Here is a 24348-nt window from a genome sequence, read left to right as displayed (position 1 = left end):
TTGGTGCTATCTAGAGTTACAATTCGTTTGCTTCCCTCCCTCGTGAAGGATTAACTTTAATCCTGTCCTATCCGCAAATGTATTTGAAGTGAAAGTAACTTCTGCAATGTAATTCCTCATTGGCTTGGCTTGTGTGAGTAGCTGGTAAAGCTGGAGGTTAAATTGGCTCTTCTCTTGCCTGCAGCGCCACAGGGGTACACAGTGCCTCACCCTTGTTGAGGCATTGCACTGAGACACTGATGTGCACCTCCAAAGGTGATAATGTCATCACCAGACATGGTGAGAGCAGGAGGAAGCCTCCACTTCATCTCTTGTTCCTCAAGGAACACAAGCTAGTGATACCAACACCGCAGCTTACTGCTGCAAGGGCGGGCCTGCACTTCTGTTTATCAATTCTGGCTCTTCAAAAGCAGTTCCAGTGAAATTGCAGCATTGGGCGTTACAAACAACAGCTTTGCCTATTTGCTTTTTTGTTCGAATACCCATTCTGTTATGGTATGTCAAATACAAGATTTTTTTTTCATTTCCTTTTCTGTACAGAAGAGTCATACCAGTCAGGAAGGCTTGAACTGGTGGCAGCTACTTTGCCCATGCACCCTCTCTTATGAAGTCCAAAGGAAAAGAGCAAGAACAGGATAAGCACAGATGATTTCTACACTCAAACTCCCCCAGTTTCTGACTGCTCTCAGCTTCAGATGTGGTTTCAATGATTTAATAACCCTCAGTGGATTTCTCTTCCCTGAGCACTTCCAATTTCCTCTTAAACCAGTGTAAACCTTTAGCATCTACAATAGCATCATTCATGATTTTATAGACCCTGTCATTACCCCTGTCGGCTGCTTCTTTTCTAGAAAAATCCTAGCAGATTTGATGGCTTCCCACATGGGAATTGAGAATGATTGCCATATGATTGCCACTTCATCATACTTCAGATCTTTTTCAGTTACTGTAAGGGAAAAATGTCTCACGGGATGGGGATTGCACATCACCTAGCCGTTTTCCCATGTGGATTACTCTTTGAATTACTGCTTTGGTTTCAAACTAGAACAGGAGATAAAATGAAAAAGTTGTTTACAATAAGGTTGGTGAGACACCAGCACAAGCTGTCCAGAGAGGTGGTGGTGCCCCATCCCTGCAGACACCCAAGGTCAGGGGATGGGCTCTGAGCACCTGATGGAGCTGTGGGTGTCCCTGTGCACTGCAGGGGGGTTGGACCAGATGGTCTTTAAAGGTCCCTTCCAACTCACACGATTTACAGAATTGACAAAGCGTAAGTCCTTGAAAAATATTGAGTTATGTGTTACTGGAGTGGCTAATCCTTTTGGACACATGCAGTTCTGTAGAGATACAGGGAAAGTAATTGCCAAAGTCCTCATTTATGTGCTGCATAACCATTCTTCATAGCAGAGAGCTATGAAAAAAGCCAAAGGCTGTAAATGTGATGGCACCACAAGTAATGTATCCAATCTACATGTTCTGCTCAAAGTGAGTCTTCACAAACTGATGTAGAAGCGATGGCTTTGCCTGTCTTCTGGCCTAGTTGGTTTAAACCACATTTTCTCTGGAAACCATGTAGATGCACTGGGATAACCCCAGGATTTATAATGCCTCTAATGTGGCTACCCCCACTCCTGGACCAAAGCTGGTTCATGTCTACCCAGTTTGTTCTCAGGGCAGAACAAACATGATGGTCTACCCTTGTTTAGATGTGCCTGCATGTTTTCACAAGGGTATGACTGGGTCAGACCCAGAACTCTAGCTCTTCATATCCAGAAGGCTTTAAGGTAAATCAAATCAAATTAGCTTTTTGTGGTCAGGCCGATTTACACTAAAAAAAAGTAGAAAATGGCTAAGTTGAAATGTCTGACCACAGTTAATTCTTTGGCTCTAATTCCAGTTCTTTTTCACATTCTGTGACATTTTTGTTTTCAAAATAAACACAGTCAAGAAAGTAAAGTTAGGAGGAAGGAAATGTATTTTTTGTATTGCCATAATAAATGCAACAAGATAGGTCTAGCATCCACTAGAATGGCATTGGATTTGGACAGTACGATCACTCATTTTGTATGGGAGAAAACCAGGCACTTTTCCCTATATTGAATTTCCATTCTTACTTGCTGGTTGGTACCAGACTCCACAAATTGGACATTATACTTTTTAAACCATGCATGTATGTACATTCTGATTCTACCATTAAACTTAATGGAAAAAATTGGACCCAACCATGTCAGTACATTTTTATGAGTAAAGCCCCAGAGTCTCTTATTCAGACTCTTGGTAGCTTGTGAGTTTATATGCAGCTTTGGTACAGGCATTTAAAAATGTGAGCGTATTTTAAAAAAGCATTTGTCAGAATTCAACATTATTCTATTATTATGTTTTTCCAATTCTGTTGATTTATGTGTAATCCTCTAATTTCCTCCCTGTGGTCTGTAAAAATGATCCTCGCTGCTATGCTACTCATATAACAAAAACTGGCCAGCGTTACTTCAAATAAGCTATTTGACTGAATTTGTTCTGAGTGTCCACATGCCAAAAATTTACCAGATAATTATTTGTCTCCTAAATGTCCTTTCCCTGATTTTTTCCACTCCATTGAAAACCCTTTCTTGACCTACAGATATGGGTTTTAATTTAACCCTGTTTCCTTGTATACTACAGTTGTTCTTGACTGTGCATACACTTTTTCTTCATCTGTATGACATGTAGATATTTTATATACAGTATACTGAGAATTATCTTTTTGACTTGCTTTTCTGCAAAATAAACATACATTACAACATAAGGAATGCCCTGATTGAGTCCCATTGTATAGAAATGCTCTCAGCCCTTACCTAGAGTGATTGACTTAGTGTTTTGAGAACCTGCAGGTGACACAAGTAAAATTAGAGTGGATACAGCTTTTTTTCTCTGAATTACCTAGGTAACAAAGCTTCTCTGTGCACATTAAAACTTCCAGATTCATTTTAAAAATAATTGGCATACAGTATTGTTTATTATGATATGATCTTCATACATTTCCAACTTCCTAACTTAGTTGAATGCTTTCTGCTTCCTTTCCAGGAGCTGATATCTTGAGTTCCCAGAGAGCATGTGGGCCCCATAATTAACAATAACACTTAGGTCACTGCAGCCCCTGCCCCAGTGTGCTTCAAGTGTGTAACAGTACAACTTTAAACAGTGACTCCCCAGTCCTACAAAGCTGTGGCTTTACATGACCTTAAATGAGTGACACTGCACGCTTAGATGACTTCCATTAACTGAGGGACATCTTTCAAGGAGGGGAAGATTCCCTGTTCATTGAACAGTAATTTGGCAGCTCACCTATGGGCAATGTCTTCAAATTTTCATTTAATTTCTGTCTGGGTCCATGGGAAACGCAGCTTTGTTCACACAGCTTTATTCACACTCAGTCTGGTGCTACATGATGACCTCGCTCTAATTGGGTGTGTTGCTGGCTTTTTGGCTGATGACTCTAGTTATCATTTCACAGCCTGCCTGAAAAAAGGGACAAGAACATCCTAATGAACACTTTGTCTAGGCTTCCTGTCTCTCCTGTCACCGAATGACTAATTACTAATTTCTAGCTATGAATAATTTACATTACATCCTACTTTTTAACCCTGGGGATATTTCCTTTCGTTTACATGTTTTAGATTTCTGCAGATCCCTTCATACCCTGCAGAGGCCTCACTGAACACCTGTGTGAAGTAAAGAGCAATTTTCCAAATAACTATTTCTAAACGTCATAGAAATTAAAATCTCTTTTTTTTCCCTCTCTCTGAGTGCTAATGTTTTTCTTTTTCTTTTTCTTTCAAAATTTCTGGTGTCCCAAGTAATTAAGTAGCTGCACTTGCCCACACTTCTGTTCTTCTCCCACAGCTTCTCTTCAGAGCTTGGATTAGGATTATTGCAGTAGATGTTTTGGATGATACCAGCCAACCTGGTTATACCGTTGTATCTATTATGACAACAATTTTGAGTGATCTCAGCTGACTGTGAATGCCCAAAGGGATGTTTTTCCAAATATGCAATTATTCTCAGTGTACCACTTCAATTGCCAGGACTAATCCCTGGCTCATCTCTTGATTAGTTAGAATTAGAGCCTGTGGGTCGGTACTGTTGATCTCGCTTGCCTGACTGACCTAAATTCCATTGTGCACCTGCCATTATGCATTTAAAAAAATCTGGAACAAATTCTGGTACTTGATGTGCTGCCAGTCTTGGTCTTAATGTGGGGATATAGCTGGGTGAGGCAATGCATCTCTTCATCAGCGTGTGGAAGTGCTATAGAAGCAAAGTGCAAATGCTGCTGAGTCACGGAGCTCATCAGGAAGGAGGGCATACGAGGAAGCGACGCTGCAAATCAAGGCTGGCAACAGCCCCTGTTCTTGCCACCTACAGGTGAAGCCTTAGGTTTTTTTACATTTCTTTTTTTTTAATAGATATGATGACTTGAGGGTAGCTGCCCAGAAATCTGACGCATGCTAAAATTAGTGAATGCTTGATTATTTTTTTCTGAAGAATTCGATCAGAGCCATAACTTGGAGTTAGACTGGAAAAGTCCACAGTACACAGCAGTCCCCTCCAGAACAGTGTTTGATACTGGTGTACTCCACAGGGAGATCTTTTGGGATGACCACGTAGTTCTGTCGTAGCTGATTGTGCACCTCTGTTCCCAAGGAGGGCAGAGCTCTGCTCTTCATTTTCACAAAAGCAAGGTGATATAATAATGCAAAAGTCAAGAAGGAAAAGGTTTTCTCTATTCTTAGAACATATAAAAGTGCTGGATAGCCTTTGTTCATTTGTTTGTTGTTGTTTTTGTAAGAGATAACCCAATTATCTCCAATAGTTTTATTTTAATTAAAAATCTATAGAAATATACAAGCAGGAATTGCTTAATTAAAATCAATCAGGAGAGTGAGAGGAATTTCCACCTGGACAGGAATTTTCCTGTCTCACACTGCATGGAGAATATACTGATTGATTATTGCAGAAAATATTTTCAAATAATGGCACACTAGGAAAAAAAACCAATAACAACAACAACAAAAAACCTATTGACAGGAAAAAAAGAGAAAAGTTGTTAGGACAGATAGTAAAGTGAATTACTTCTGTCAGTGTCAATGTGTCATCAGTAGTTTTCAGGTAACTGTAAGTCTAAAATGTTTCCTTGTTCCATGAAGGAAGAACTACACTGAAATGTATTTATCAGTATAGTTAACACTGGAAACTGGAATCAAATCTTTGCTGTCTACACTAGAAACTTTCGTTGTTGTCAAGAGATAAAAAGACAAAGAGATAAATTCTTTTCAGTTATTTGCTATTTGGGCAGGGAGTTTGTCTTTCTACATATGTGTACAGTGCAAAGCTCATCTGGGGTGTGACTGTCCTTTTAAATCTACCATAAACAATATTGTCAAAAAGTCAGTGCCTATGTTCTTAAGCAATCCCGCCCTAGATTCTTGTTTTTGTTTCTTTACTTCAAAGGCATTACATCGACGAGACATTTTATATGGTCTCCTTGTTTAGCTTATTTCATCTGACCTATTTGCATGTAATTAGAAGTACGTGGGCCCCATCTCTGCTGTACACTTTGTAGGATTTCCATAAGGATGCAGTCATGGGGGTAATGCACACCTGCAGGAATTAAATTACTGTTGTAAATAACGTGGGTTTCATTCATGAATATGGTGCCCGTGCCACTGTAGTTTCCTTCCAAAACCATAGAAACACACATGTCTGCTAACTCTGATCTAAAGAGGAGTAGGATTTCCACATTGCTCATGTCTTTCCAGTCGAGCACCCAACTCCTCTATGGCCTTTTACCTCTGTGGCCTTGGAGACAACTAAAACATTTACGGAATGTATGCCAAGTGGGAAAACAAGACAAGCAGTCTTCCAAGACCACAGAAAACAAAGATAGGACAGGAAAAAATAAACTAGAAGAATGATAAACTTATTTCATTCTGAAATGGGGCTTAAATAAAGTAAATGGTGGCAAAATTGCTTTCCAAATGGAATATGGGAGGCAGAGAAAGAAAGAGCGTTTATACATTAGGTGTCCGGTGTTAACACTTTCAGTTATGCTGGAAACTCTGGAGTTTCCAGCGCATCTTGCAGGAGATTACACAAATACCTAAGAAGAAGTAAAGGTGTCTTGGATCAGGCAGCACCCAGTATGTTTATGCTGCCTTGATGGGAAGGGATGTGTTTATTCAAGCTGCTAGCCAAAATTACACATGCTAATGGCTGTTAAGGAAAGGCAAGAATTTATTTGTAACTGTGCAGCGTTGTGTGTAAAATAATAATAATAAATAAAACAACAACCACCACCATAAAAACAAAAAAACACGCATTAGAAAAAAGGATTTTAAGAAATTTCAAGCTAAGCTTTCACAAATTGGAGAAGGAATGGGGGAGATGTAAAGCAGGCTGTTGGTAGAAAAATGCTTAAGTATGGCTCTTCATAGAAACTCAGCAGTGATTCTATGTGACCCAGCAACTTTGTAGTGGTTCTGGAAAATAATATCTGTCCGTTGTTGTAAGTACATGGTATCCCATTGTTAAAAATCTGAAAGTATATAACTGAAATATCTGTGATCTCATGTGTTTGAAAAGTTGCAAAGTAGTACTACTAGGCCATGTAGTGATTCACAAGGATGCACCTTCTGGCCTGGGAGTCTGCCAGCCCCAAGCATTACAGCTGTGTCTCCTTGCTAGATTGAGTTGCATTTCACTACTGAAGTGCAACTCACATGTAAGGGGCCTATATAGTCTGCCTCAGAGAATTATTTCTGTACCTAAGGCCAATTGTTATTCAGGCATTGCTCTGGGCTTGTAGTTTTGTGATAAATCCAGGGATTCTTTGTCTTTCTTTATTTAAGATCCACTCACTGTCTCCATCCAGCTCTGTGGAATGGTAACGGCAATGCAAGCAAAAGAGTTCGAGTTGCTCTTAAAATGATGGAGGTGATAGATAGCATATTAAATTAAAAGGTTATTCAGCAGGTATCAGAAATGTGAAGAAGAAAGGATTGTGATGCAAGTTATGTTTAGATGTTTAGCTGCAGCATGGAATACGTTATTTCACATGATACTTTGCACTATACCATGTGGGGGCTGAAATTGCCTTAGGCAATTACTATCTTGCTCTGCTGCTCTCCAGATAGCAGTTACTCCCACTGGAAAAGCCCAAGACCCTGAGCTGTAATTCTCATGCTCTAACCACTTGACTTCACTGAACAAACTTATTTGTTTGGTGTCATAATGCAGTAAAGATAGAAACTACAAGAAAATCTTCGAAACGTTTAGTAGAGTGAACCTAGGAAATCTTGTGAGACCTATTCCCTGTGGCCTTATTGAAGTAATTTGCATCTGAACAAGATAAGAACCAAATCTATGAAAGGATTTTGTTTTTCATGATTCAAACATAGTTTTAAAGTACACTTATCATGTACTGGCTTTGTACTTCGTGTATGTTTAGCAATGGTTGCCGATATCGTTTAATCTGTATCTACATTACCTTGTATTTGCCATCTGTTCTTTGAATGGAACCTCTGTTTAACATTAATTTAATGAAGAAAAATGGTCCTGTAATTAAGTTTCCTAGTAAACTGTTGTGTCAGCTCAATCTTTAGTGTCACTTGCAGCAGGTGGGAAATGGCAAGGGATTTTGTGATAGTGCCTCTGCAACCAAAGTGGGTCACAGAGCAGCCCTTGGGAAGGTCACCTTCTGAACCTGTCAGGACGATCGAGTGCACAGCTGGGGCAAGCTGGTCCTGTACCTGATGCAAGGAAAAATTTGGTGGAAAAGGCATATCAGAATTCCTAAATGATGACATGTAAATAATGCGTTGCTAATGGCTCTGTTAAATGGGACGTGTTTGTAATGAACGCATCCCTTAACTCAGAGTACTGTGCTTGATGAATTTGAAGTTAAACACAAGTGAGTTTTATTTCCATCTATTGGATTATCCTGTTTAATTGCTTCTGTTAAGTTCTTCAGATACACTCAGCTGTGGAAATGTTCTGCAACTAATTGAGTTCTGCCTATACCAGTGATTCTGTTCTATGGTTCTATGATATCTAGTTTGAACTTCCCAGCTGTGGGCAGAAGTGGAAGATAGCCAAAAGAGGCCATCTTACCATTCAACTCAGGTATCAGTGCACTGAAGTCTCTGGCTATGGTGTTGTTAATTTAAAGCCCTATGTGCAGAGAAACCTGATGTGATACAAGGCTAGAGTAGGGCTCTCCTGAATTATGCCTGATTGCTCACAAATCAGGAGCCAGCTACAATTGCTAGAATCTCCTCTGTGAAGACCTCGATGACCATCAGTCGTGCTGATGGATGATTTCATTACAGGCATAACCCTGGAAAAGCTGAATTGGCTGTTATTTCATAAACGAGGAATCCGGTTTCAAAAAATTAAACTGGGTTAAATGTCATAGATCTTAAAGGGCTTCCAGTATTTTAATATGCTATATTCTACTTGGCATGGCATATGTTCTAAGGATTAGCTCATCTAATTTCAGTCCAAAGTCTTCACTTGTGAAAGAATTTGGGGAGAACATTTACATCCATATTCCAAGTGGAATTGCTTTACAGAACCCTGCAGTATCTTCCTGTGACAAAGGATCCAAATCCCTTCCATGCCTCTGTATAGATGAGCTGGGAGCCTCAGGAAAACTTTAATACTTTATGCATATCGTGTACGCTGCTATGAAGTGTTGTGTTTGTGTTACCATATGCAAGTAGGAATAGAAGAGCCAGTAAGAATTTGTGGCTGCTTGGAAAGGCTCCTGTTAGTTTTACATCATAAGTTATCATCAGAAAAAACAACACAGAACTACCATAAAACTACAAAATAACTGGCAAATTTACTACTTGATACTACTACTACTACTACTCAGGTTTTGGACAAATTGCAGTTCGAAAAGACAGAAGTATACTCTCAAATGTTATCAAATGTTAGGACTTTTTAGTTCAAATAGTTGACTGCAGGATGTTTCAGCAAACAAAATGCCTAGGACATGACTGATCACTGTATAATCATCTGAGAATCCAACATATCTGAGTCAAATGAGACACCTAAAACTCAGGAACTCTGCATCTGTGGCCATTTTCAAAGCACTGTAGCTTAGCACTAGAGTCCCAAGTGCACATAAATGAGAGTCTCTTGAATAATAGTATGTCATATTAAAAAGGAAAAGACATTGTTTTGAATTTTTTTCTGTGCCTCAGACAGAACATACAAACAATGAGAAAGAAAAAATAAATGAATCTTCCAAAAAAAATGTTACAAAGACAGAAAACAGCAAAGAATTTCCTCTGTTTAGAATAGTAAATAGAAAAACAATCTCTACAAACAAGTACTTTCAGTAATGCAATGTGTTGAGTTCACAATGTAGGTCATGAGATCCTGAACAGCTACTTCCTTTTCTGGAGGAATTACTGGCAGAATTTCCTCACAACCCACTGAAATCTCTTGTATTTGATGATAGGGAAGTATTTAGGTCATGAGTTAAACTATAGCACAAGAACCTCAGCCAGATCTGATAGCTGTTGTAATATCCTTGAAGGGTCATTGCCCCATTTCTGACACGTCCATCAACCTGCAGCAGCAGGAGCTTCAGCACACAGCTGTGTGTGCACAGCGCTGTGGATGCCCCATCCCTGGAGGTGTTCAAGGCCAGGTTGGACAGGGCCCTGGGCAATCCGATCTAGTACTTGACCCAGTGGTTGGCAACCTTGCCTGCAGCAGGGGTGCTGGAACATGATGATCCTTGAAGTCCCTTCCAATGCAAGCCGTTCAGTGATTCTGTGAAGGTCACCCCCACCTGTAAGCTTGTTTTTTGCCCATGGTATGTTTTTCCTCTGCTTCTGGGTCCTATAGGTCACTGATATGACCTTGGGATTTCTCCAAGCACCATAATTATTAAAGACTGTATTGTTGAATTTGTCCTAGTGGAATTAAAAAAGAAAAAAAACAATAAATTTAAAGCTGAGTTGGATAGTTTCCTATCAACAATTTATCTGTCCATAGTTAGATGTTGTATTAAGGGACGTGGGAAATATTGGTGGTAGGTGAATGGATGCACTGGATGATCTTGGAGGTCTTTTCCAACATTGGCGATTCTATGATTCTATAAGTACACAATCAGAATTTTCAGTACCTTCTATGCAAAGGTGTCTAAACAATTATTTGTTCATTTTCATCAGAAGTTTAATTGAAAGTTCTTTTTTTCTTCATCACGGTGCTGTGAGCACCCTGAAGTTCTATTTCTTCTGCTTAGCTGCTATTCCACCATAGCACTTGGAGTCTGACAGTAAATCCATGGAGTACATGGTAAATATCAAAACAAGGATTAAGCTACTAAAAAATGCTTGCTTTCTTCTTCCTTTAAACATGGCACTTTTTAATCTTCATGTTTTGTTATATGAACAGTTGTTGGAGTGTTCTTTCCTTTGATTTTCTCTACCATGCATACTGAGAACATTTCTTCCTAATCAGAATAGATGAGAATAGTAAACTGTATTAAAAAAAATTGCTTTAGAAACAGTTTCTAATAGCTTCAAATTCTGGGTTTGCTAGCCAAGAACATGGATGCTTTTTGAATATAGTAGAAAATATCTAATTTTAACAGATGAAATTAATAGAACTAAGCATGTAATAAGGGTTCTATTCAGTATAAATGCAGCAGAGATGGCCCAATAAAGATTACCCAATGAGTATTAGATTACCTCCTCCAGTTACAAAATAAAAACAAACAGCTCCTAACATTATGCATTGGTAACAGCATGTCAGGAAATGCTCAAACCCAAACATTGAAACATCAATCTCCAGTGTAGAAAATGTAATGTTTTGCTTACTATCAATGATGCTACTAGGTATTCCTTGTACGAATATCAAGAAATCATACAGCCCAGTTTTTCACTGTCTTGTGAAAAGCAAAGACAGCCCCGAGAGTACTTCCAGATGTTGAGTCAACTTGCCACATTTCACAGATTCAGAGTTCTCTTTTTAAGGCCATTTATAGAACTTTGGAAAGAGCGCAGGGTGTAGTGTTATTAAAAGGTAGGGAGGAGTATTGTATCTTTAAAACAAATTAAAGGCATGACAGGTTTTTGTAATCACTGTTAACTTCTGTAGTCCAAAAAGGAAACAGCTCTAGGTACCTGTAGCTAAATAATTTCCTACTATTATATTAGTGGATTTGCACCTAAGAACATATCCTAAACTTGGACGTACCAAGTTGTGAGACATCCAGACGTTCAACTGGGTCTGTAACAGAGTTGCAAAGTTCACAGAATTTATGAAGATTTAGGCTGTCCCATCCATTGGAAATGAATTTTCTGATCCCTTAGGTAGTAATTTCCAAACAACAGTGATAGAGAATGACTTCTCAGAGTTGTCACAGAGAAGGAATATCTTTGTGGAGTGGTCAGGAAACATACTAAGATGTTATGGAGCAAAGCAGGAGCAATATATTCTGTTACGGTGCTTCATACAGCATTTACAGTTTGAAGAAAAATGGAAGAATGTCTGCAAATGATTAAAAAAGGAGAAAAGAAGATTAGGAATCCCCACAGAGTAAAATAGGAGAATTGCCATTTAAAATGTAGTTGAATTATTTCCTTTAATATAAAGTTGTATTTAGTTTGAAGGGAATTGGAAAGAATGATCAGCACATTTAACAATTAACATGGTCTGCATTTTACTTTAACTGTCTGTCAATAGACCAGGTCAGTTTGGTAACAATAGCATTCCTTGTTCAGATTAATTTGTATCACCTTCTATGAAAACATTAACTCCTGGAATGCATTGTTCCTGCAAATACTAATCATGGCATTATCACAGAGTAGATGAACATTAACAGATTTAACATATCACGTTCTACTAAATATTGTAGGTGTGCAGTCAACAGCGTTGTGCTGGCCAAGAGGCAAGAAAATGAGGAAAATAATAATATACAAAACAAACTCACAGCCTCTTAGTTACACAGCACATAGTCCTACTGTATGACAAAGAACTTTTATGGCAACTGGCAAATGACCAGGAATTTTAATTATCATTCTGTGAGATGTCTCCACGGGATGACTGTGCTTATTCAAAGCAGGTTCTGCTTCATGAAGCTGGTGACTGTATAATAAAGTCATCTGCGTGCCCTAATCTATCAGCTATTCTTGTGAGATGATGAAAGTAGTGGCATTTTTAGTGCACATATGAGCTCTGTCATACAGGAGGAAAAGTTACTGCAGGCTCATACAATGGGAGCAGTAAATCATACTTTTTAAGCCTCGTACGCAGCGGGTAGTAGTCACATCTAGCTGAGCTTCAACTCTTTTCCTTTCTCCCCGTTTACCCATGACAACTTTAAAAAAGATTGCCATCTGGTATCCCATCTGCCTGCATGTCCAATCTTATGCTGTCTGCAGTTGCTTTTATTTGTCCCCAGTGCCGCCTTCATGGAAGAGACAACAGTCCCTACTGAAACTCTGTGTAACCTGGGACCTTTCAGAAGCTCTGAAAGAAATCAGAATCCAAGGAAGAAAATCTTCCATTCTAGTTATTAATAACACTGGAAAAAAAAAAATGTGCTGAAGAAAAATGACAACACCTGTTCTTGCCTTCCAGGTGCTTGAAACAAGACTTCATTGCTGAGCTACAGGGATTAAGGGAAGGGATTTTATTTGCCTGCTGCAGTTAGATGCAGCGTCCTCAAGGACCCCAGAATTTGCATGGAAACATGGAGGAGAGGAGAGAGGAAATAACCTTTACAGAAAGAAAATCAGTCAAATCATCTTTATCATTCAAACAAAAGATGACAGGTAAGGCCATTTGTGTTACTTTTTCCCCATTAAGAATGTTATTAATGAAGGTAATTTTCTGTCAAGTATTGGTCTTGTTACAGGAGGTAGAAATGAGCACGATAGATACAGCCCATAGACCTTTCCTGTATAGCTTTTACATGTAGAATAGCAGCAGGTGCTGGGAAAGGCACTATGGTACTCAGAGGAACCTATCACTCCTTCCCAAAATCTGTACTAGCTGTGCACTGATTTCAGTGAAAGAAGTTTTACCACCTCCTGATGACATGTGAGAGCAGAATCTGATCAATAAATATCACGTGTAAATACAACAACAGACCCTATACTGGAATTTTTTAGTTAGAGTGAAAACCTTTAGCCCAATCACAAAAATCCCTCTTGATTTGGAAAAGTTACTTTCCCATCTACTTCAGTTCAGTGCAGTGGGAATTTGGCATCGTAATCCCTTAAACAACAATGAAAAATCTCAACCTGAAATGAACTCTGGCATCAATCTAACAAGCACCCAAAGAAGTCACACAGGAGAGCCTTTAAAGCACAGCGTGAACAGTAGCAGAGGAAGCAGAGGGACCAAGAGCATAAGCAGTCAATGATACGGGTGCAGATGTCTTGCAGTTGTACACTGCCTAACCAAGAGAGGTTATACTCCACCAAATGATGCACAGAGAAAGGCTCTGTGTTTTCGTTTTACAGTAAGAGAAACTAACTCTGGTATTAAATAGGTGGACTTAGGCTGGCTGCTGCAGTAAATCTGTACTAAATCCTTTTACCTTGCTCCAAGGATGTGGAGTGGGAGGTGCACTAGGGTTGGTCCAGACTTCAATTTCTCCCATGAGGATGTGGATTACTTCAGTTCCTGGGATGAGCAGCGTGGTTGGAATAGCACTTGTATTAAGTAATACATATGAATATAAAATACATTTTTCTGTTTTATCTGACGTAGCTATACCATCATTGTAGTGCAAAAACCCTAAACACTTCAAGTTGTTCAAGATAAGTTTGTGTGAAATTTCTGCATAAAAAGGGTATGATGGTTTCATCTGAGGAGCCTGGTATTTCCTGAAGTTATACTGCACCTAGATAGGAGACAATGAAGATTTGCTGATTTACATCAGCTGTGAATTCATGAATTCATGCAAGCACTTAGTGGAGATACCACCTGCTTCTTGAAATGGAAAAAAATAAACTCAGTGTTGAAATTGATCTCGTGTTATCCAGGAAATCTGCATGTATATACAGTAACATGCTGTCCTGTTCTTTATGGTTTTAGGAAATGAACAGGTGACTTCAAGGATGAAAAAAATACTCTTCTGCCAATTCAAGAAAAGATAATGGATGAGGTGTTACAGAACCTGTAGGTGAATTTGAGTTTTCATTATAACCATCTTTACGTAAGTCAGGTTATTTATATCATGTTTAATATAGCTGCCGTTTCAATCACTGTTACTTTAACTTATTTATGTAAAAATTAATGAATGGTTGCCTGCCAGCTGTATCACAGCCACGCAGGCTGTCGTGCAAGAGATCAGTCATTCAAAATCAATGTGTGACAAAGCATAAGAAAAAGAAGTATCCCCACAAATGCAAACATTATGAGGGAAGTGCTTTATGTCTTGTAAGCCACATCGTCAGCTGGCTGTCTGAACAGAGACAGTCACTTTTCTCTCCGTGTTTATAAATAGCAGTGCGATGGATGTGTTACGTTCTGTAAACTACCCCAAGAAAATCGTTTTAATTTTCCATAACTCATATATTCATTTACATGTGGTGAGAGAATAAAATGTTAGTATTTGGATTTAGAACCCATATTTTCCTGATGGAAACAATTATGTTGAAAGAAAAGCAGCAGCAAAGCTGACTTCCAAAACCCTGGGTGACACCAGAAGTCACTGAGCTCCACCAAACACCAAAGCACTGACTTTTACCTCACTCTCTTGCTCAGGAAAATCACTAGTTTATTTTTGGTTTAATACTGCTGGGGAGTAACCTTTCAGTCTGAAAAAAATAGGGAGAGAGAACAAGTAGAAACAACCAGTCAGTGAGGAGGTGATGTCAAAGGCATGTTTTAATTAGTGCAAGATTAGCTGTGGCCATGTTGGCCTAAGGCAAATACTCTGAATCTAACAGTAGTGGGAATTCCTTTGGGAATTCTGAATAGAGGGATATTATTTTACCATTTTAGGTCTTATCTTTCCCAGCAATGTTGCTGATAAGTTTAAGTGATATATCCTTTCTCATTTATTGTTATGTGAAGGCATAACAGTGAACAATCCTTCCAGCCAAAAGACCCTCACATGCTGCTATTATAAACAACATCTCCTTAATCCAAACAGCTACAATAATTTTATTAGCAGTCACAGCCTAGAAGAGATGGAACAATTAGTCTGTTTTACTGGGATAGAGTTTTATAACCCCATAAAATCAACTCGTTTAGCCTGAGGCTCTTAGCCATTCAAATGAAGGAGCCCAGCTGAGAAGTGGCAAAAACTTACCCACAGGTTCTCCAGCAGACCAACTGTAAGCTCATCTGCAGCGATGCTGCGTAGGTGACTGAATGGCTCCTCTGGTCTATTTCACCTTTATTAAGTGACAAAAAGCATAACAAGTAAAACATCCATTAGTACAACCAACAGCTGCTTCTGTAGAGAGGATCATTTAAATCCGAAGATTAAGCTGGAAGTTCCTACACACCAGCAGAAATCAATGTACCTTCTCAATAAAGGGAAACAGCTGCATATCCTAGGGTTTGTTAAGTTGGGAAAATAAGGAAGCTTTTTTGATTTTAAGTGATATCTTTAATCTCAGTTAATGTTGCTATGAGCAGAAGAGTTAAAACTGATGGACGATGATTCCATCTTGTGTGGCCAATAGATGATGCACCTTTGGCTTATGAAAACAATCTTTTTCATCAATTTTTGTTTGGTTGAAACGTAATGGTACAGAGAGGCCCTCATCATGCCATCCCTTTGTGTGGAGTGGTATGCTTTGTATTTGTGATGTAATGTACTGAAATCTGTTTCCTGATTCTGTTTTCTCCTTAAAAGTGACCTTATGTAGAGTGAACTCTTTCCTCCTTACAGTTTCTCTTTATGAATGTGATCTACTGAGAGAAAAGAGTGAAATTACTCTTCTGCTCCTATTAACAGAGGTTCTCTTTTTGTTTCAGCGATGTCTTGATTTTAGAGTTCTAAAAAACTACCTGTATACCACAACAATTAAGAAAATTAAGCAGGGGTAGCACTAAAGTGAAGCAAGGCAGGATTAACCCTGATGTAAAGGATGAGTTAAGCACAATGACATCAAGCAGCAAAAAACTCTGAGGAGCAGTGAGTGAGTACAGTCTGCTTAATTTATGAGAAGGATTAGAGAGTAAATGCTTGATGAGAGCACACAGAATAGAGCAGGTACTTTTCACTATGGAATAATTATGCAGTGTAAGGCAAGAACATCCTCTGCATGCTCTTCTTTCTGCAAAGCACTCATCTCTAACCATAGAAAACTTAGAAAACTAAAAATTATTGGTGTTTTAAAAATTTTCCCCCATTACATCATAATGAAAAATTCAGCCCTGCCAATAAATCACTTCAGCCTGCCCCTTTTGTACAACATGGCGTTCTCTTGTTCCCCTCTTTATTATTAACTTTAACTCCATGGGGCATTACCGTAGTTAACATCAAGGACTCACTCACAACCTGTACTCCATCACCCACAGAGCTGACAAAGTTGTGATGAAAGCTGTGCATTGCTGCTGTTGTGCCTTAGCGATTTTCCTCTGCATGGTTAAAGCTGTAACTAGTGATCGATGTGATCCAGCCTGACCTTTTCCTAACCTGTCTTAGCAGCACCCCTCTTTGCACAGCCCCTCTGACACTTCTTGATTTAAATCCATAATGTGCAGCTCAATGGTTTTCTCGTTCCTCTTCCTCAAAAGATAAAAGCTTGAATCAGGGGAGAATAATCAATTCATGGGCATCTTGGACTTAAAGGTAGGGCACATCTGTGATGTTTCAGAACACAGAAAATCGTCAGGACTTTGAGGTGATCACTGTAGGGCTTGCTATATTCAGGAATTTCCCAAGAACCCACAAGAATGCTGCAAGAAGCTACCGAGCAGAACATACACACATCTAATTTTGGGGGGAGCAAAGCAGTATCCACATTTGAGACACAAACTGTTTCCAGAAACCGCCCAAAGGATGTTGGAGATTCTGATCTAAGCTTTCTGTAGCTGCTGTTATGAAGTTCTAATGGCAGAAAGAACCGCCTCTTGACATCCCTGTGGCTGTAGTTGTCTCCAAACTGAGCTTAATATTTCATATGAGAAAATGAAAAGCATCACAGAAATTCTTTGCCTTGATCAAAAATGAAGATGATAGCTGCTTTGCTTTTATTCTGGCAGTGTTATATTAAAAACACATTTCTCTTTCTAATTACAAAGGGACATTCTTATTTTCCTTTTTTTTTTGGGGGGGGGGGGGTAGTCCTTAGGGATTCTTTTGGGAGTACTTCAAGAAATGAAGGAAAATCAATTTTTCCATTTATTCATACCATCTTTCAGTTCTAAGCAACACATTCGGAACACAAAGTAAAATGATTTTCTTGACCACATCAAATTCACACACTCTGATATACCACTCTCAGCATGCCCGAAACAGTATATGTAGAAATGTCCTTAAAAGAAGGAAAAACCACAGCAATAGGGGAAAAAAATAGGAGAGAGGGAAGGATAAGAAAGAAATGACATAGTAGCAATGAAAGATGTTGCTAAGAAGAAATATATTTTTGCTTGGCAAAAATAAGAGGCATCTTTTTCACTGCCAAAGTGAAGTCAGATTACTTTTCAGAGTTATGCAAACCTCAAAGTTTTGCCTGGAGGAGATCCTGAAAGAGAATTTGAGGAAGGTTCATTGCAATTCCTGCTATTTGATCCATAAAGGAGAAATATTGCTGGCACGAGCTCAGTACACCCTACGGATGATATTGGCCTGTCATCCTTGAAAGAAGAGAGCTATTGCTGGTAGGGAAAAAGGCAAGCAGCTCCATGCATGACTTCCAGTGGTATCCAGACACTATTAGAAATAAGACCTCCACCAAATGGAAACAAAGCCCAGTGTGAAGTTAATTAGCTATTTCACATTGGTGCTGGTGGTACTTTCAGTATTTATTTATTTGTTTATTTATTTTTTTGAATGTCAGCTCTAGTTATGGATCAGGATCCAAAGATAAACATAATCTTTAGATAAACAACATCCTTCAGATAAACATACAAACATCACTTTCTGTGCAAAGAAATAGAAATGATGTTTCTTTTTTATAGTTCTAGTTCTCAGTGCCAGCATGACAGGCTTTTGATGGCAACTGACCTTGTTTTGGTTGCTTGGTATTCCAGCACTTTGCTGGGTGACACCAATCAAGATAGAAGAGATGCTTTTGGCACTTGCATACCTTCATCAGTGCTGTAACTTGCCAGTAGGGAAGGAGCAGAACCTTAGCCTGCAGGGATATCCTGTATAATGATCCATTAATCCAAGAAGATTTATCAGTTACCTGTCAGATGAAAAGAATTTTGAAAACTTTTTAAGTAGTTTCTCTGTTTATCAATAGCATAACGAAACCAAGCCTGTCATTTTCTGCAGGCCAAAGTCCATTCTGCTTAAAGTGGTACAACTATTAAACCTTCAGGAATGGTGCTCCTTAAGCAAAGCAGAATTTTCATGTAACTCTTTCTTCTCCCTGACAGCAAAGATCTTTATCATGCAACAAACTACATTTTGAGAACAATGCCTGGAATAAAGAGGGGAAGAAAATGTTTAATACTGTTACTTCCTCTAAGTAAGATCACAGAATCATCGAATCATAAAAGGTTGGAAAAGACCTCTAAGATCATCAAGTCAGCCATCAGCCATCACCACCATGCTCGCTTTGGAGGATGCCAAAGCAGACACAGAACTGAACAGCAGTCTCAGATTGTGATACATCATGCTTTTAGAATTGTTATTCTCTCCTGATTCACCTTGTTGCAACTGTAACGATGCCTGTAGTCCCAGAAGTGGGAGCAAGAAGAGATCATTACAACTGGGGCATTTATTTCCTCTCTGCCTATCAAAGAGATGAGCCTCTGGACAGCAAATTTAGTGGTATTTTACTGGATACAGATGCAGAGCACTGCACATCTCTTCTTCCTGCAATATAACAGCAGTGGAGAGTTCAGCTGAGAGAACAAACTTTGAGAAGATATCTCACTCCTGTAGGACAGTGAAATAGTTGTCCAAATCACAATGTGGGACTCAGAGCCATGGCCTAGAACAAGAGAAGGGTATATACCTTGTCTTTCTTATTCTTACAAGGAAAGATCAAGATACATCCATATGTGACTTTTGACAATTCAAGAAAGAAAACTTCAAATGCTCAGGTGTTTGATCTTTATTTTTTTATAACCTATCAAAACCACAGGATCTGTAAGCATTCCTTCAGCCCTAAATGGTTTCTTTCTCTTTTCCATTTTTCATATAGAATCATAGAATCATAGAATGGCCTGGGTTGAAAAGGACCACAGTGATCATTGAGTTTCAACCCCCCTGCTATGTGCAGGGTTGCCAGCCACTAGACCAGGCTGCCCAGAGAATTTTTTTATTCCAGTAAAGGAGGAGGCCTTTCTTTTGTTGAGAAACCAAATGTAAAAGAGTAGAAGATTTTTACAAGAAGCAAACTTGTAAAAATGGCATCCTGGGGTTCCCCATTTGTTACATTGCAATTGTTTCTAGATCAAACCTGTTCAGTTCAGCACTGAAAGGATGGGTTTGCTGCTGTCCATCACTGAGAGCTCTACTAAAGTAAAGCCTGATACTTTCTGGGTCATACTCTCTAAAAATAAGTCACAATGGGAATGCTAAAAAAAACTAACTTACAACATGTGAATCAGAACTCCAGTTGCCTTCTACTTCTGCAGGGCTAAGAAAAACCCCTCAAGTACAGCAATAGGTTATTTAAAGACCGAAGTAAATAGATCTGACTGCAAGCAGACACAGGAAACAGATCAATGTCTCATGATGATGAAATCTATGTAGTAAGTTTTGACAAGAGCCACATGCTGGGGCTCATCCAACAGGGATCTTTCCACCAGGTATTTGTTGAAACCTATAAAGATGCAGATTAGCTTCAGTTGATGCAGGGAAGTGATTTTTTTTTCATACATCCTATAAACTTTTATATTTTTGGCGGGGAGACTGAAAGTGCATGAATGCATAGTATTTTTTGCAGGCAGACATAGCTTTATTCCAATCCTACCTCAGACTCTCAACCTTTTATCTCTTAGACTTACTGCCATGCCAGCTGTGGTTACATGACTTCCAGTTTGCTTGGATCAGGGCAGAGACAGGCTATGTGTGCTTGTCAAACACAAATACGTGCTAGAACCTGCAGCTAGAGTCCAGGAAAAGGTCTTTGACATAACAAACATACCTGTGTAGTCCAAGACCTCCACAGCTCCAAGATGTACTACTGCCATGACCTCAGATTGTTGCTATGATGCTTTTTATAGGGATTTGATGACATCAGCTAGCACTAATGTGATATTTTCCTAAGAGCTGTAGTAGAGGTAGATGTGTAAAGTCAAAGCTTCTCTCTCATAGCACTGGACCCACCTGGTGAGTACAAGGCTCCCTCAGGGCAATGCCATTTGTACTTTGATCTGTGTTCATGAGCACCAGGGCACACAGGAGCCCAGGGAGAAGGGCTGCCCTGGTTTCTTTCTATTCTTCTTTGGTGTCAGCATGCTCACCATGTTGCTGCTCCTCACAAAAACTCATCAGCTGGAAACATGTCTAGAAATGAAGCAGAGCTCTGAAAGCAACACTACTGCATGCAGGACTGAGCAGCAGCTCCCAGTTTCTGCAAGTTTTTGGTTCTACTCTGTCAACCACCTTAGAACCAAATTTGTAAAGAAATGTAGAGGAAATGAGAAATTAAAAGGCCAAATCTGGAAAAAAAAAAAGTCTTCCACTTCTGTTACTCAAACACTTGGAGAGAAGCCAAAAGGCAGATACAGTAATAATACAACTTTTGGAAAATGTGGAATAATAATAGAAGCTAGATTTATTTAGATCTCCAATGGTGGAGACTACCTAGACCATAGAGCAGAAGGGATTAAAAAAAAACAACCACATACTCTGATATTTGAGATTTTTGTTTTTAACGTATCAGACAAAACCATTGTGAGATTGAGAATGGAAGCTGAAGCCTACACAAAGTCAGACTGGAAGAAAGGTGACAACTTTACCTTGATAACAGCCCATCACTGCAGGAATATCTCATGTATGGTTTCCCCAACAGTTAATCTTTAAATTTTTTAAAATTTGATTTCTTTATAAAAGATAGGCTTTTATTTACTATTTTAGTCTGGCCTGTACTATGCAGGAAGCCAGATTAAATCATCATAATATTCCCTTCTAGCCTTAATCTACATATGATTAAAACATATTATGTAGTTACCTGTCCATATAGAGATGACCATCTCCTCCCCACTCAAGTTGATATTTTCAAGCCACCAAATGAAACTAGCCAAGACAAAGTGTGCTTGATGAAACGGTGCTGCTGTGTGACAGTCATGTGTCTGTGGGGATGTCAGTGAGTAAATCTTGAGGCTGAAATCCTAAAGCACAAAAGATACACAGCCAGCGTGGTGTCCCACAGGTGGGTGCAGGTGTGCCACACTCTGGAGGGGACAACCAACCCTTCAGGCCCTTCCTGTATTCCACCAGTCCTCTGTGAATATTGGAGATGAAATTTTTGTACACTTTCACAGTAGCAATCACTGTGAACCTGAGCTCATTTTCACAAACAAAGCATGCCCAATCAACAGTCTCATTTTTTTTTTCCTGCTTTATGGATGTTGAAGCAACAATTTTGTGCAAAAGGTACAGGTGGGTTTTACGCTCCTGCTGGGCCCCATGGTAGAGACTCACACAACAAAGGCTTGCAGGTGTTTCCTATATCTTTGTGGTTATTTCTTTCAAACAGCATCTGTTGAAATGCATCTTGCCTCCTGCTTAAAAAAGCCCAATGCTTGGCAATGCAGGGTGCTTGCCTTAGCTTTAACTGCCCACCCACACTGAACATTTTATGTTATTTAGATCGACCAGGGGCACAATGAGAGCCTTTGACCAGCAAGACTTCCCTTCAGAGTGGGAGGCTCTGGAGGGGGAAAGGTGACCCAGAGATGTGGTAACATTTTTCACCTCCACTTCTCTTTCCAGTCGGGCAGCCCCGTCATAGTTGGCACTGACCGCACTACCACCTGCTGCGTTCCAGCAGAAATCCACACAAAACCTGGCTTGTCTTTGGGTAATTGCACTTGTAAAGTAGAAGCAGCTCATTTAAGCACTACACACGGCATCTTATTAAGCACCTCGTGATACATAAAATTAAGACAACTGAAAGAAAATTTCCGAAAAAGCCTTCTATACGGTTTGTGACCACAGCTTGATTTGTATCTGGTGAAGTTTTCCTGGGTGATGAGTCCATAATTCCCATCACCTTTTGGAAAAAGTCTGATTTAACTTTATTTTGCTTCAATAATAACTACTAATGTTGTGTTAACCAATCAAAAGAGAACAAGTGGTCAAAGCAAGACCTAGAGAAACAGACCCAGAACACATCTAACCTGAAGTAGATGTAGGTTGAACATGATTTGGTTCTGAATTCTCAGCATGAGCTATAAGTAATTATAACTAAATCCCCTGGGCAAACTGATCTACGTGTGGTGGCCCCATTCAATGCAGGGGAGTTGGACTAAATGGCCCTTGGAGGTCCCTTCCAACTCTAAGGAGTCTATGATTCCATGATTATGATTCTAATTCAGGCATGCAAAGTGGTCTGGGAGGGAACTGGATGTCAGGTGGTAGCACTGGGCAGTACAATCTACCTCGATCTGTGAATTTCATTGTAGGAAGAGCATTATGTTGTTTTGGTGTTTGTTTGTTTTCCTTATTTTTTTTTTTAATTTCTTTATAGTTTCTTTTTCTTTAAGATATGATTTAGAAACCACTGGGAGTTACTTGGATGCTGCCTTCCAAATTCAGTGCTTTTATTTTTTAATATTGTAGTGGAAATGCTAAGTCACAGCTTGAAGCAGTGATTGAGCACCTGGTGGAAGGCAGGGCCAACTCAGGTGAGCTCAGGTGCATGCAATGCAGCTGAGTGATCAGAAGGACTGGAGCCAGGATCCACCCCTTCCCAGCCCTCATTTAAGGGTTGGCAGTGGAGGCAAGGATATCTTCCTAGAGTTTTCTACCTACCTGAGTCTTTCCAAAGGTAAGCAGATTTATTTATTTGTGTATTTTTCTTTGTTTCTGATCTATGGCTGCTGCATTTAGACTTGTTCTCATTTGCTGTAGCTAAAGTCATTGCTACCCTGCTATTATTGCTGTATTTTCCATCACATTATAGTGTTACAAATATCATGATGCACGGGATAGGCCAGCACTTGCCAAACTAGCCCGTTCCTTTAGAAGCAGGGCCCCAAACCAGGAAGAACCTCACTAGCACCTAATTGCTCTTGGAAAATAAAGATTTTGCCTCATGTTTTCTATGCTCTGCCTAACAGCATGGTAAGTTCTGCTTCTCATGCATGAAGAGAGATTAACAAGTGCTTTAGTACCCACCCTGTCTTCAGACAGCCCTATATAAATAGGTGGGGAGAATTGCCACCTGGTGCCTACCTCTTTGCCTAGGATAGGTAGTTTGTTTGTAATAGACTTCTAACGTTTAAATAGTTAATGGTTGGTGAAGGAAGTACCATCTTTACTGAGTAGTTTTAAAAGTTTTTATCTGTTTCAACAGCCCATGAGCAAAGAGCACTAGTAACTATTGACATCTACCAGCGTGCTCATGACCTGGAAGAACACTACTCCAAAGTTTCCCTAGGAGAGTAATCTAAAGGTTTTTTTCCCTCATAACTGGCTGAGATAGGAATTTTATTTTAGGTACAATAGACTCCTTGAAGCGTACAGCTCTGTAGAGCACATACTTGTTATTCTGCACAAAAAATTGTATTTAATTCACTTCTGGGTCTGTTAATTCCAAGCAGCAGCTAGACCCAAGAATGAGGGCTTTTAATGTACTGGGATGTTACATATAGGACTCCTAAATTCTCAAACTCTTTTATAATTTTTCAGAATGGTATTGCAAATAATAGAAGTTTAACAAGAGCTGCGTGGGCTAAATTAAGGTGGTATAGGCACCTACCAGGCTATAAGGTGCTTCTAACCTCTGTGTCCATATTCGTGAAACTAGGCTACTAACTAAATGCATTAATCACACTATGTGCCAGAAGGGTAAACTTTGGTGTTTTGTGTATCCTCAGATATTATTTCTTAACAAAGACTAAAATAATTGGAATTGATGTATTGTTAGATTGATGAATAGCATTAATCTTTTCCTCATGGCATAATCTTTTCTGCATGGCTTAAACATAGTTTTGAAGACTTTCACCTTTTTCTCTTGTTTTTTTTTTTTT

The 24348-nt window shown here is 39.3% G+C and overlaps 2 long non-coding RNA genes across 17 annotated transcripts in view; one reads left to right on the top strand and one right to left on the bottom strand.

Moving 5' to 3' along the window:
- LOC107053719 overlaps positions 1 to 24348 on the top strand; it is a 173928-nt gene that overhangs the window by 133655 nt on the left and 15925 nt on the right. For 10 of the 16 annotated variants that reach the window (XR_006939688.1, XR_005860916.2, XR_005860906.2 and 7 more), the window contains 4 exons: positions 12640 to 12833; positions 14104 to 14224; positions 16000 to 16163; positions 18574 to 23144. This is a non-coding gene — a long non-coding RNA (uncharacterized LOC107053719). The remainder of the gene's footprint in view (positions 1 to 12639; positions 12834 to 14103; positions 14225 to 15999; positions 16164 to 18573; positions 23145 to 24348) is intronic. The other 6 variants (XR_005860921.2, XR_006939689.1, XR_006939690.1 and 3 more) reach the window with 4 other exon arrangements.
- LOC121111177 lies at positions 10705 to 15449 on the bottom strand. The gene is made up of 3 exons (XR_005860925.1): positions 15326 to 15449; positions 13604 to 14828; positions 10705 to 11547 (listed from the first exon to the last, which is right to left on the bottom strand). It is a non-coding gene; the product is annotated as an uncharacterized LOC121111177 (long non-coding RNA).

This window comes from Gallus gallus, chromosome 6 (assembly GCF_016699485.2).
Source record: "Gallus gallus isolate bGalGal1 chromosome 6, bGalGal1.mat.broiler.GRCg7b, whole genome shotgun sequence".
NCBI lineage: Eukaryota > Metazoa > Chordata > Aves > Galliformes > Phasianidae > Gallus > Gallus gallus.
This window is presented reverse-complemented; position numbering and strand designations above follow the sequence as displayed.